General features: G+C 43.8%; 1 protein-coding gene across 1 annotated transcript in view; it reads right to left on the minus strand.

The window, feature by feature from the left end:
* Positions 1-1788: 1788 nt before the first annotated feature.
* The window catches only part of TWIST2 (twist family bHLH transcription factor 2), an 82570-nt gene continuing 71849 nt past the window's right edge, over positions 1789-12509 (minus strand). The window contains exon 2 of the mRNA XM_030580151.1: positions 1789-2439. The gene's annotated coding sequence lies outside the window, so the exon portion shown is untranslated. The remainder of the gene's footprint in view (positions 2440-12509) is intronic.

Below are 12509 nucleotides of genomic sequence, written 5' to 3' on the forward strand. Positions count from 1 at the left end.
TTCCTGTGGAATATTGGGCAAGTCATTTAGCCTTCCTGTGCCTCAGTTTCCTATCTGTAAAATGAGATAACAACACTTCCCTACCTTGCAGGGGGTTGCATTCAAAGATTGTGAGATGCTGAGATACTATAATGATGTGAGTCCTATAAGCAGATAACACGAATTGGGCTAGAAAGTTCTCGGTCCTGGGATAGAGTATATGTGGATGGATGAATGATGATTCCAAAGCCAAACTAGGTGACTTTATTGTAATTTTCCTACATACCTTTTTATTTTAAATATAGACGTTCAGTAGAGCTGGTTGAAATTTGATGGAAAATACCTTTTTGATCAAAGCAAAAAAAATTGAGAAAATATTATTTTGCTCAAAATGTTTGAATTTTTAACAAAAAAATTGAATTGAAAAATGTTGAATAGTGTAATGACATTCAATGTGTTTTGATGGAGAAAAAACGCTTTCTCTCACATTTTTATCATTTATTGTAGAGAGAAAAAAGTCAAAAAGTGAAAGGAAGTGAGTTTTTTTCCCACCCCATTGCAATTAAACAAAACTTTTCAGAGAATTTTGAAAAATTAAACAAAAAAAACCATGGGAAATTCCAGACAAAACAATGAATATTCTTTGGGTTTTTTTGTGAAATATATCTTGGGTTTTTTTTTAGCAGCCCTAACATATAGTAGTAATATGTATTCTGTTATCCCATCTAACAACAGAGGCTAAGAGTACTTTGGATTTATTGGAACTGCCTGTTTCTTTCACTGGGTCATACTAGACATCCCATTAAAGTTAATGGGACTACCCAGTCTTTGCAGGTGGGGCTCTCTACAGTAGTTTAGGGTCACAATATTGCTTTTGCAAAAGGTACTAACAACTGTGAGCTGATACTGAATTGGAAAATTTGTGACAGACTTGGTGAACCAAGCCTCCCTCTGAGCAGCTTAACTTTGGCAGCATCCTGCTATCTACAAAGATGATTACAACATTCATTGGCAAAACACCACTACTGCCTTAACCTTCCCAAACACACACAGTTCATGAAGACTTCAGAGGTTTGGTAGATAATCCACTGCTCTGGCAGTTAACAGACCTAGTTTATCTACTAATATGTTCTGTGACCCAGGGCAATTCATTTCTCTCTGTGTTCTGTTGTATGCTCTTTGGGGTAGGGACTTTCGCCCACTATTTACAGCCCCTAGCTGACAGAATCCTCTAGGTACTACCATCATATAGATAGTACATAATAATAAAAGAAGTGCTCATTATTAGAGAGAGCAAGTCAGAAATAGATACACGGTTAAGTGGCATTACATTTTATTGAATTAAGACTTCGACTTTAATAAAAGTTATACCAAAGGTATGATTTAAAATCAGTTCAGTTAAACTAATGCAAGCCCCTGGAAGGACACTCTAAAACTGATTTAAATTTGGCTTAAATCCATTTAGCTTAAGTCAGCTAGTAACTAAATATAAGCCAGGTTGAAATCAATTACACATAGAGGTTTAGTTGATTCCAGGGTCAGAAGGCACCATTAGATAATCTAATCTGACCTGCATAACACAAGCCGTAGAATTTTACCCTATTACTGCTGTAGTAAGCCCTATAACCTGTGAAACTGATTTTAGTTACTGGTGTGTCTGTTTAAATGGAGACATGGTGAAAGGAACAAATAAATAACTTCGTGTCCTTTTTGCTTAAGTGTTGGATGGTGAAATCACAAAGTAAATCAAATACCTCCAGTAGCCGCAGGACAACTTTATTTTTAGTGGCAAGAGAAGCAGTATACACAGCCACATTGCAGTCTCATAGCTTGTTAAAAAATATCTCAATAAATAAAACAAATAAGCAACATATACACTGGAACAGAAAATGAAACATTGACAAAGGGTTTAGCTGTAGCACATCATGGAGCAATTGGAAGAGCAGAATCTGTAATCCAGACTTTACTTGAAACAAATCATGCAGGATTTGGGAAGTCCATGATGGTTTTTTTCTGAGCGCCTTGGTCCAGTTTTGATGTCACTGTACAAGAAATCATTTTGAGTTAAAATATACATTTAAAAAAAAAGAATACAGCAAAGGAAGATAAAATCCAACCCGAAAGATTTCTCATAAATGTATTCCTGAATTAAGATGTTCAGAAAAAAATAAAATAAAACCAAACACACCCACAAACAAAAACCCAATGACACTACACAGTCAACGTGGTTTTCTTTTCTTTTCTTTCCGTTTGGTTCAGTCTCTTGGGGAGAAATGTTGCAAAATTTCAGCCCATTCCCTTTGGTGCTGTTTCTCCACTCAGTCTAAGTGCTCTGCAAGAGTTCAGAGCTAGGGAGGTCTAGAGGGGTCTTTAGGACCAGTTTACTTGAGGTTGTTAAGGTTTCAGAAGCTATAAACTTGGATACATCCAATTCCTCTTCAGTCTCAGACACTGGACAGTCTAGAATAAAAGAGAGGGGGAAAAACATGTCATACTGGACATCTTCCTGTGCATGTTCTCTGATAAGCCCTTTCCTCTTACAAATCAAGGCAATGATTCAGGACAACATATGTCTAAATCTATTCTTGTTTAGGATTATACTTAAACCTAAAATGACGCATATCCAATGTTTATTTCCCACCCCACCAGCAGTCTTTTAGGCCTCCATCCATTTCAAAAACAAGTCCGCTGATTTCTACATAGGCTTAAAGTTAAGCATGTGTTACAGTGCTATCCTGAATAGAGCTGCTTTCATGAATCAAGATTCATACCTACACAAGCACCCATAGAGGCATGGAAAGGCTTCCAGATGAGATAGACTTCCTGACATCCGGGGAGGGGAACTTTAGGATTAATTCAGAATTATTTAGCTTAGTGAGGACACAAACAAGAGCTAACATAGTAGAAATAGATGGAGTGATGAATGGTGTAGAGAATGTCATTCAGATGCTCCTGTTTACCTTGTCTCATAACACAACACCCGGGGCCACCTAGAGACATGAAATGACAATACATCTTAAAACTACTGAAAGGAAAAATGTTGGCAGGACTAACCAGTGGGACTCCCTGTCACAGGAGATTTTGAAGGCCAAGAGTTTAGCAGGAGTCAAAAAGAAGGTTAGATGTTTCCATGAATGATGATACTATCATGCTATGCTCAGTTGTGCTAATTAGGGTGCATTTTATGCTGGATATAAACTTGCCATAGACTCATAGAAGATTAGGGCTAGAAGAGACCTCAGGAGGTCATCTAGTCCAACCCCTTTGTTCAAAGCAGTGCCAACCCCAACTAAATCATCCCAGCCAGGACTTTATCAAGCCGGGCCTTAAAAACCTCTAAGGATGGAGATTCCAATACCTCCTTAGGTAAACCATTCCAGTGCTTCACCACCCTTCTACTGAAATAGTGTTTCCTAATATCCAACCTAGACCTCCCCCACTGCAACTTGAGACCATTGCTCCTTGTTCTGTCATCTACCATCACTGAGAACAGCCCATCTCATTGTCTTTAGAACCCCCCTTCAGGTAGCTGAAGGTTGCTATCAAATCCCCCCCTCTTCTCTTCTGCAAACTAAATAACCCCAGTTCCCTCAGCGACTCTTCCTAAGTCATGTTCCCCAGCCCCCTAATCATTTTTTGTTGCCCTTCACTGGATTCTCTCCAATTTGTCCATCTCCTTTCTGTAGTGGGGGGCCCAAAACTGGACACAATACTCCAGATGTGGCCTCACCAGTGCCGAATAGAGGGGAATAATCACTTCCCTCAATCTGCTGGCAATGCTCCTACTAATGCAGCCCAATATCCCGTTAGGCTTCTTGTCAACAAGGGCACACTGTTGACTCATATCCAGCTTCTCGTCCACTGTAACCCCTAGGTTCTTTTCTGCAGAAATGCCACTTAGCCAGTCGGTCCCCAGCCTGTAGCAGTGCATGCGATTTTTCTGTCCTAAGTGCTGGACTCTGCACTTGTCCTTATTGAACCTTATCAGATTTCTTTTAGCCCAATCCTCCAATTGCCTAGGTCACTGTGGGCCCTATTCCTATTCTCCAGTGTATTTACCTCTACCCCAGCTTAGTGTCATCCATGAACTTGCTGAGGGTACAATCCATCCCATCATCCAGATCATTAATGAAGATGTTGAACAAAACCGGCCCCAGGACCAAGCCCTGAGACGACCCCTGGGGCTTGATACCAGCTGCCAACTAGACATCAAGCCACTGATCACTACCCATTGAGCCTGACAATCTAGCCAGCTTCCTATCCACCTTATAGTCCATTCATCCAATCCATACTTTTTTAACTTGTTGGCAAGAATACTGTGGGAGACCATATCAAAAGCTTTGCTAAAGTCAAGATATACCACGTCCACTCTTTCCCCTCATCCACAGAGCCAGTTTTCTCATCATAGAAGGCAATCAGTTTGGTCAGGTATGATTTGCCCTTGGTGAATCCATGTTGACTGTTCCTGATCACCTTCTTCTCCTCCAAGTGCTTCTAAATGGATTCCTTGAGGATCTGCTCCATGATTTTTCCAGGGCCTGAGATGAGGTTGTACTTCCCCAGATTCTCCCTCTTCCTGTTTTAAAAGACGGGCACTACATTAGCCTGTTTCCAATCATCCAGGACCTCCTCTGATCGCCATGTGTTTTCAAAGATAATGGCCTATGGCTCTGCAATCACATCAGCCAACTCCCTCAGATGCATTAGATCCGGCCCCATGCACTTGTACATGTCCAGCTTTTCTAAATAGTCCTTAACCTGTTCTTTCACCACTGAGGGCTACTCTCCTCCTCCCCATATTGTGCTGCCCAGTGCAGCAGTTTGGGAGCTGACCTTGTCTATGAAGACTGAGGCAAAAAAAGCATTGAGTACTTCAGTTTTTTCCACATCATCTGTCACTAGGTTATGTCCCCCATTCAGTAATGGTCCCATACTTTCCTTGACCACCTTGTTGCTAACATACCTGTAGAAATCCTTCTTGTTACCTTTCATGTCCCTTGCTAGCCACAGCTCCAATTGTGTTTTGGCCTTCCTGATTACACCCCTGTATGCTTGAGCAATATTTTTATGCTCCTCCCTAGTCATTTGCCCAAGTTTCCACTTCTTGTAAGCTTCCTTTTTGTGTATAAGCTCACCAAAGATTTCTCTGTTAAGCCAAGCTGGTTGCCTGCCATATTTGCTATTCTTTTTGCACATCGGGATGGTTTGTTCCTGAGCCCTCAATAAGACTTCTTTAAAATACAGCCAGCTCTCCTGGACTCCTTTCCCCCTCATATTAGCCTCCCAGGGGATCCTGCCCATCAGGTCCCTGAGGGAGTGAAAGTCTGCTTTTCTGAAGTCCAGAGTCCATATTCTGCTGCTTTCCTGTCTTCCTTTTGTCAGGATCTTGAACTCGACTATCTCATGGTCACTGCTGCTCAGGCTGCCACCCACTTCTACTTCCCCTACCAATTCTTCCCTGTTTGTGAGCAGCAGGTTAAGAGTAGCACGGCCCCTAGTTAGTTACTCTAGCACTTGCACTAGGAAGTTGTCCCCAACACTCTCCAAAAACTTCCTGGATTGTCTGTGCGTTGCTGTATTACTCTCCAAGCAGACGTCAGGGTGATTGAAGCCCCTTATGAGAACCAGGGCCTGTGATCTGGAAACTTCTGTTAGTTGGCATCTTCAAGTCATAAACCATGGGTTCAGAAACACTAAGGCCCAGATCCACAGTTATTTAGGCTCTAACTTCCACTGAAATCAATGGAGGTTAGGAGCCTAAATACCCTGGATGATCTGTGCTTAACTACCCAAAGTTAGAAAGACACTTCCTGCTTATATATGCTATCATGGGAGGTTAGCACTTGACTGTGAAGAAGCATCTGGCATTGGCCAGTGTTGGAGACTACTGTACAGATGGACCTCAGGAATGGTTCAGTCTGGCAAGTCCTATGTTCTTTCACCCTCACCTTTACACGTTGCGCTAGGCTGCTGTGATGGGGAGTACAAGCCCTGTGCTGGAAAGGAAGGGGTTAATGAGGTACTTTGGGTCCAGGCACCCCACCCTGGTTGGAGGAGGCGCTCCTAAGGAGACCAGGCCAGCTCAGTAGCAAGTGGCTGGGGAAGTGAATCCATCTACGCTTTTAGCTCCATAGAGGCAGCACTACCTGGGACCTTTGCCTATTGTGACTCTACCAGACCACTTGAGACAAGGGACTCAGACAGTTTGATTTATATTCTTTCATGTCTGTACTTTGCCCGTTGGGAGAAAGGGGCTGGGAGGTAGCAATTCAGGGAAGCAGCCATACAGAAACCTTGGGCGCAGACCTTAGCCACCTGCTCCAGGGCTGTGAATTGGAACCCCACGGAGTGAGTGGATCTGGGCTCCACGACCAATCCCTAGGGTGTGCACAGGGTGATGAGCGTACCCTGACACATGAGAATTTTGCTGGGCAACAAGGCCCTGAGACTAGGGGAGTAGGGCCCTCAAGACACGTCGTGGTGCAGAACCTGAACCCTCCCAGCCTTCTGGCCCAGAAGCAAGATTTCTGCTACCTGAACATCCGGGACACCAACGTGCACCTGGTAGCATTTATTCCCAGCACTTTTAACTCAACCCAAACCCTTTAATTCGTTAGAAACCTTTTCCAAACAAAGAACTATCCAGGATAGTTTTGCCTGAGAAAGAGACTCAGTGACCCACTGTATGTAATTCAATACCTATTTTAATTACATGTTTAAAGTGTGTGTCACATTAGGTATTGCATTATGATATCAAGCCAATGGTGTCTGTGTGTCAGTGTTACACATTGAGTACCTGGCACATCTTTTTTTTTTTTTTTTTTTTGCTATGTGGGCTAGTCAAGGAATACTGTACAAAAGCAAAATGCCTTCACTTTATCTTGCGCAGATGGTTGCATATTTGGAATGTTAAATTACAGATGGAATTTGCTCTGTCCCCATTCCCTCACCAGCCTGGAGAATTCAAAGTTCCAGAAACCCTGCGCGGGACCTGTTAATCCAACAACATGTGAAGATCTGATGCTCTGCCCAGGTGAGTTTGCCTATTTTATGTTACATTTTAAAGCAAAATAATGTAAAACTGCCATTGACTTCCATGGGAGTAGGGGCAGGCCAATGCCGAGCATCTCCTTTCAGTGACTACCTGTTCTCCCTGTACAATGAAGCTGACCCTGTTGCAAATACACACATTTACTCCCCACCCTTGGGGAGCAGTAGTCTGGGTGCACGCCTCAGGCCTCCATGCATTTAAAAAACAAGTCCACTGATTTTTATGCCACAGTAGGCTATACATCTTAAATCTAGTCTGTAGTTCTACAGCCTCTCCAGGGCATATGGTATGGATGGCAGCGAAAGGGTTAAGTCCAGAGATGGACGCAACACCCTCATCATGCAGCCTGTGCAATCCCAGGTCCGGGTCCGTGCATCACTTTCCTGGATCCTAGGGACGCCGCAGGGCTACCATTCTTCAAAGCCAATCAGTATCTCCCATTAGGTGCTGGACTGGCTGTGTAGTTTAACCTTCGCCATTCCAGCCTGTCAGCAAATTTCAGCTAGATGTCCCTGGGAGAATGCAAAGAGCGAGGGCTCTAGAGCCTTTTAAAACATAGGGATAAGCTCATCATTTCAATCCAGCTGTAGCACTTCAGCCTAGCTCCACAGCTCCATCCAACCCACAATGTCTCTGAAACAGCCTTTAGGCTCAAGTGCCCCACAGGTTAAATCTCACCAAGGGGTACGGAGCTCATCTTGCTTAAGCACGACTGGGTCACGTGGCAGGACAACAGGGGCCTTTTGTGCCAGCAGACGCCTTCCTGTGCAGGGAGAATAATGAACATGCCGCTGTTCATTTGCCCAGCCCAGCTCAGACTAACGAGGCAAGCCCTGTAAGCCACAACTGCCCAAGGGACGCCCGGCGTAATTTTTTGGCTTTTCATGGAAGACACTGTATCTCCCCTCTGAGGGCTGACTCAGCTCACATATCAAAAATGATATATAATTATTTCCTCTCTCTAAGGAAAGCTTCCATTTAGCCTTTTAAACAAGTTATTAATTATCTAATTACACCCACATTCTGCAGAAGACTTCAGGACTTGACTGACTGCCCAGGGCCACTTAAAAAAGCTTACATGTTGGGCGTGCAGTGACAGGAGTGGCTTGAATGTGTGGGGCTGTGTGTTGGCGGATGACAGACAAGGCTTTCCTTTGCACTTGTGCTGCTACAGCCCTGTTGTTTGGGTGTGTGTGTGTGTGGGGGGGGGAATAACGAAGCAGAGGAAGGAGAAAGATACCACAGGATAGTCCCTTGCTTAGAGTGGAGCAAATGTTAAACACTGCACTTCCTTAAATCCCTGTGTCATGTGTCGAGGGGAAATTCTATGGTACTACTCCTACCTTTTATGCAGCACTTAGCATCAGTAGGTCTCAAGGGGCTTTACAAAGGAGGTCTGTATCATTAACCTCATTTTATTCATGGGGAAGGGAAGATGGCAGGGAGCCCAAGATCAGCCATATACTGGGTGTAGAGATGAAAGTGGTTCAGTCTGATATTGGGGAGGTATAGGCAGCTGTACTCTGCTTTCCTGCACAGCATGGTGTAGGAGTGGCTGGAAGTGTGGCTAGAATGCTCTCTATTCCAGCTAGTTTGGGCAGTTGAATTTAGCAAAATAGAGGCCATGGGGCTGCTGTAAATTATACTAGGGATTTAAGTCCCCAGCAAGCCCAGCATTAGGTGGGTGTAGAGCCCCACGGGTGCTCGTGCTGTGCCTCCTGCATGGTGTAGCACAGAATCTGACCTTAGAGGTTTGGATAAACCTTGGGAATGGAAGTGACCTGAAACCTGGGGACTCCTGGGATCTCAGCTGGCTGTCCAGAATTACAGCACTTTGCATCAGTAGATCTCATAGCACTTTAACTGAACATTAATGAAATAAGCCTCTGTCATGGTACAATTCCCCACTCTGAACCTTAGCGTCCAAAAGATGGGGTACCAGCATGAATTCCTCTAAGCTTAATCACCAGCTTAGAACCTGTAGCGCTGCCACCAACCAGGAATTCCAGTGCCTGGTACACTCTGGTCCCCCCCAAACCTTGCCCAGGGACCCCCAAGACCCAGACCCTCTGGATCTTAACACAAGGAAAGTAAACCCTTTCCTTCACCGTTGCCTCTCCCAGCCTTCCCCTCCCTGGGTTACCCTGGAGGATCACTGTGATTCAAACTCCTTGAATCACAAAACAGAGAGGAAAATGCACCTTTCCCTCTCCTTCTCTCTTCCTCTCCCAGATTCTCCCTGAGAGAGACAGTAATCCTAACACAGAAGGAAATCAGCCTCTCTCTCCCTCTTCCCTCCTTTCTCCCCACCAATTCCCTGGTGAATCCAGACCCAGTCCCCTGGGGTCTCACCAGAATAAAAAACCAATTAGGTTCTTAAACAAGAAAAGCTTTTAATTGAAAGAAAAAACAGTAAAAATTATCTTTGTAAATTTAAAAAAATGGAATAGGTACAGGGTCTTTCAGCTGTAGACACTGGGAATACTCTCCCAGCCTAAGTATACAAGTACAAATTAAAGTCTTTTCAGCAAAATACCAATTTGAACTCCTTTCAGCCAAATGCACATTTGTACTCCTTCCAACCAAATACACATTTGCAAATAAAGAAAACAAACATAAGCCTAACTCGCTTTATCTATCTAGTACTCACTATTCTGAATCTATAAGAAACTGTATCATGGAGATTGGAGAGAAACCTGGTTGCATATCTGATCCCTCTGAGCCCCCAGAGTGAACAGCAACCAAAACTAACAGCACAGCACAAAAACTTCCCTCCCTCAAGATTTGAAAGTATCCTGTCCTCTGATTGGTCCTCTGGTCAGGTGACAGCCAGGCTTACTGAACTTGTTAACCCTTTACAGTCAAAGAGATATAAAGTACTTCTGTGCTATTAACTTTTCTTATCTGTTTATGACAGCCTCCCAATACACCTCTTATAGGTGAGCATTAGACCTGTCTCCCATATGGGGAAACTGAGGCACAAGGGCTGGTGGGGGAAATTGGCATGTCACAAGCTATCTTGAAAGTGTATTTTCGGGGGCATTGTGCCTCATTCGCTGGCCCTTCACAGACTGGGAATGGGGTGTTGGGCCCACCGTTCTCTTCCCTCAACAATGATAGAGGAGAGTATGCACAGGGCTACCGTACCCGGATTCACTGCTGGCATAAGTAGGAGCAGCTTAAATGAGGAAGTGGAGCTGTACCCTTACACCAGGGTGGACTATGGCTGTCAAGCAGACAGCTGTGCGGAACTACTAGCTTGCACTCTGGTTCCAGCTAGCCTTCCTCACTGTGGTGCCTGAGCAACTCCCACTGGACGTCATTCTCACCTTAGTGAGGTAGTGAATATTGCCCCCCATTTACAGATGGGGGGATGGAAGTATAGGGTAGATTAAGTGACTGGCCCAAGGTCCCACAAAAAGTCTGTGAAGGAACCAGGAATTGAATACATGGCTTTCGAATCCCATTCCAGTGCCTTTATATTCATGAACCCATCCTTTACTTATATAGCTCCAGGGGTCCTTGGGAATCTGAGCCAGGGTGGAAATGTACATACAACGAGGGAATTCAGCCCTCTGAGTAAAATTATAAAGTTGCTACTGATAGAACTGTGGCAACTTCCACCTTGAGCTTGCTTTTTAAATTGAAAAGATACCTGCTCCCCCCATGGAATCTGATTTGCCTTTTCGCTAGCATTTGAACAGGAAAATGTTTAAACAAATGTGATTTCCACCCCCCATCCCTCCCACAGCCCCTTGTTTATTGTTGGGGAGGAAATGTTTTCCACAAGGAGCACCTGGTCAGCATTAGCTATCTATTAATGCTTGCCTTGAAACCTTCCTGGGGGTCTAATTTCAAAGAAATAGGGCAAAACCAGTGTGTCATTCAGAAGAGAGTGCATTTTCCCATGCCTCTGGTGTTATTTATTTATTTATTTGAGACATAAAAGTAACAAAATAGCCCTACTCTCAGGTGCCTGTATCTTCTCTTATATCCTAGACTAAAATGTCATTTTATCGGATGGATTGGCGATGCTTCCAGAAACAATGATCAGCACCACAAGGAATCAGGTCTGACTGGCAGCAATAGATCCATGTATTAACTGCAATTGTTGCCTCTTTATTCAGAAGTACCTGCAGTGTTTTGGTACCGTGTGCTATTTTGTTTGTTTGCGTGGGTAAAAACTCTAGGCAGTATCTAAATGTAAGAAAATAAATCAGTTAGAAGAGGGGAGAGAGAGATACAAGGGATATTCTCAGCTTCCAAACAAAGTGCACCACAGCTGACAAAAAAGCATTTGTCTGTGATACATTACATGATGCAGCTATGCGTTCAAGATATATTTAGTAAGACCATCAGCAATAGCGCCACTTAGGGACTTCCAAGAACATTACAGTACCCACCTCACTAGAGGAAGAGGTAGTGATAAACCTTTGGGATAATGCTGTTCTTTTCTGTTGTACTGTTAGGTGCTGAACTTTTTTGAAAAGCTGGTCATCAATATCAAAATGGGAACTGCTGAGTGCTGAGCTATTTTGAAAATCTGGTGTGTGGAGACTGGGCTGGGGGTAGGGAGGGAGACAGGACTAGGAGAAAGACAGGCTGGAGGGAACGGGTAACAGAAGTCAAGCTTAGGGGAAACAGGAACAGAAGAATGATGGCTACAAGAGAACACTGCCCTCAAGACCTGGAATGAAACCAAGATTTCTGAGTCTCACCATTCCTCAACCGTCAATAACGATGTCTGAAATCCACTGGCAAAGTGTGGTCCCATGCCCCTACAGTGGCTGGTCCATATAACAATAATACCTAGCTCTTATATAGTGCTTTTCATTCATAGACCTCAAACCGCGTTATAAAGGAGGTCAGTTTAATTATATAGAGGCTGACAACCTATTACTGCTGTCAGTTACTTAATTGGTTCAAGGGGCAGAGGCCTGTGCTGGGATCTAAAGAGTCCAACCCTGCTAATGACCCATGTGGGTGTTAATGTGATGCTACATGAGGGAATTTCTGTATTTTCAGTTTGCTTTTTAAATTACCTAGGAAATTATACACAAAAAATTCATTAAAAGAACATTAGGGAGGTTGCGAAATTAAGCACTCAAAAATTAGGAAATGCCAGAATTTTTGCTTGTGAAATCTTAACTGAGCCCCTTTGTGGGTCTGCAGTATGATACGCTCTTTCGTTACGTGATCACATGCTATTTTTTTCTCCATTGGACTCCTGTCGTATTCAGTGCACAGGATGGACCTGGTTAGTAGGTGAATTGAGGTTTTGTAATGCAGGAGGCTGTTGTCTGTCAGCCACTGGCCTCGGGTGTTGCTGTAGTTGGAAGGTGTGTAGTATGAGGAGGGGGATTGCAGGAAAAGAAAGCTGCCCTAGAGAACTGAATTCTACCTCTGCCACTGAGTTGCTGTCAAGTATCAGAGGGGTAGCAATGTTAGACTGGATCTGTAAAAGCAGCAAAGAATCCTG

Source organism: Gopherus evgoodei, chromosome 11 (genome assembly GCF_007399415.2).
Source record: "Gopherus evgoodei ecotype Sinaloan lineage chromosome 11, rGopEvg1_v1.p, whole genome shotgun sequence".
Taxonomy (NCBI): Eukaryota; Metazoa; Chordata; order Testudines; family Testudinidae; genus Gopherus; species Gopherus evgoodei.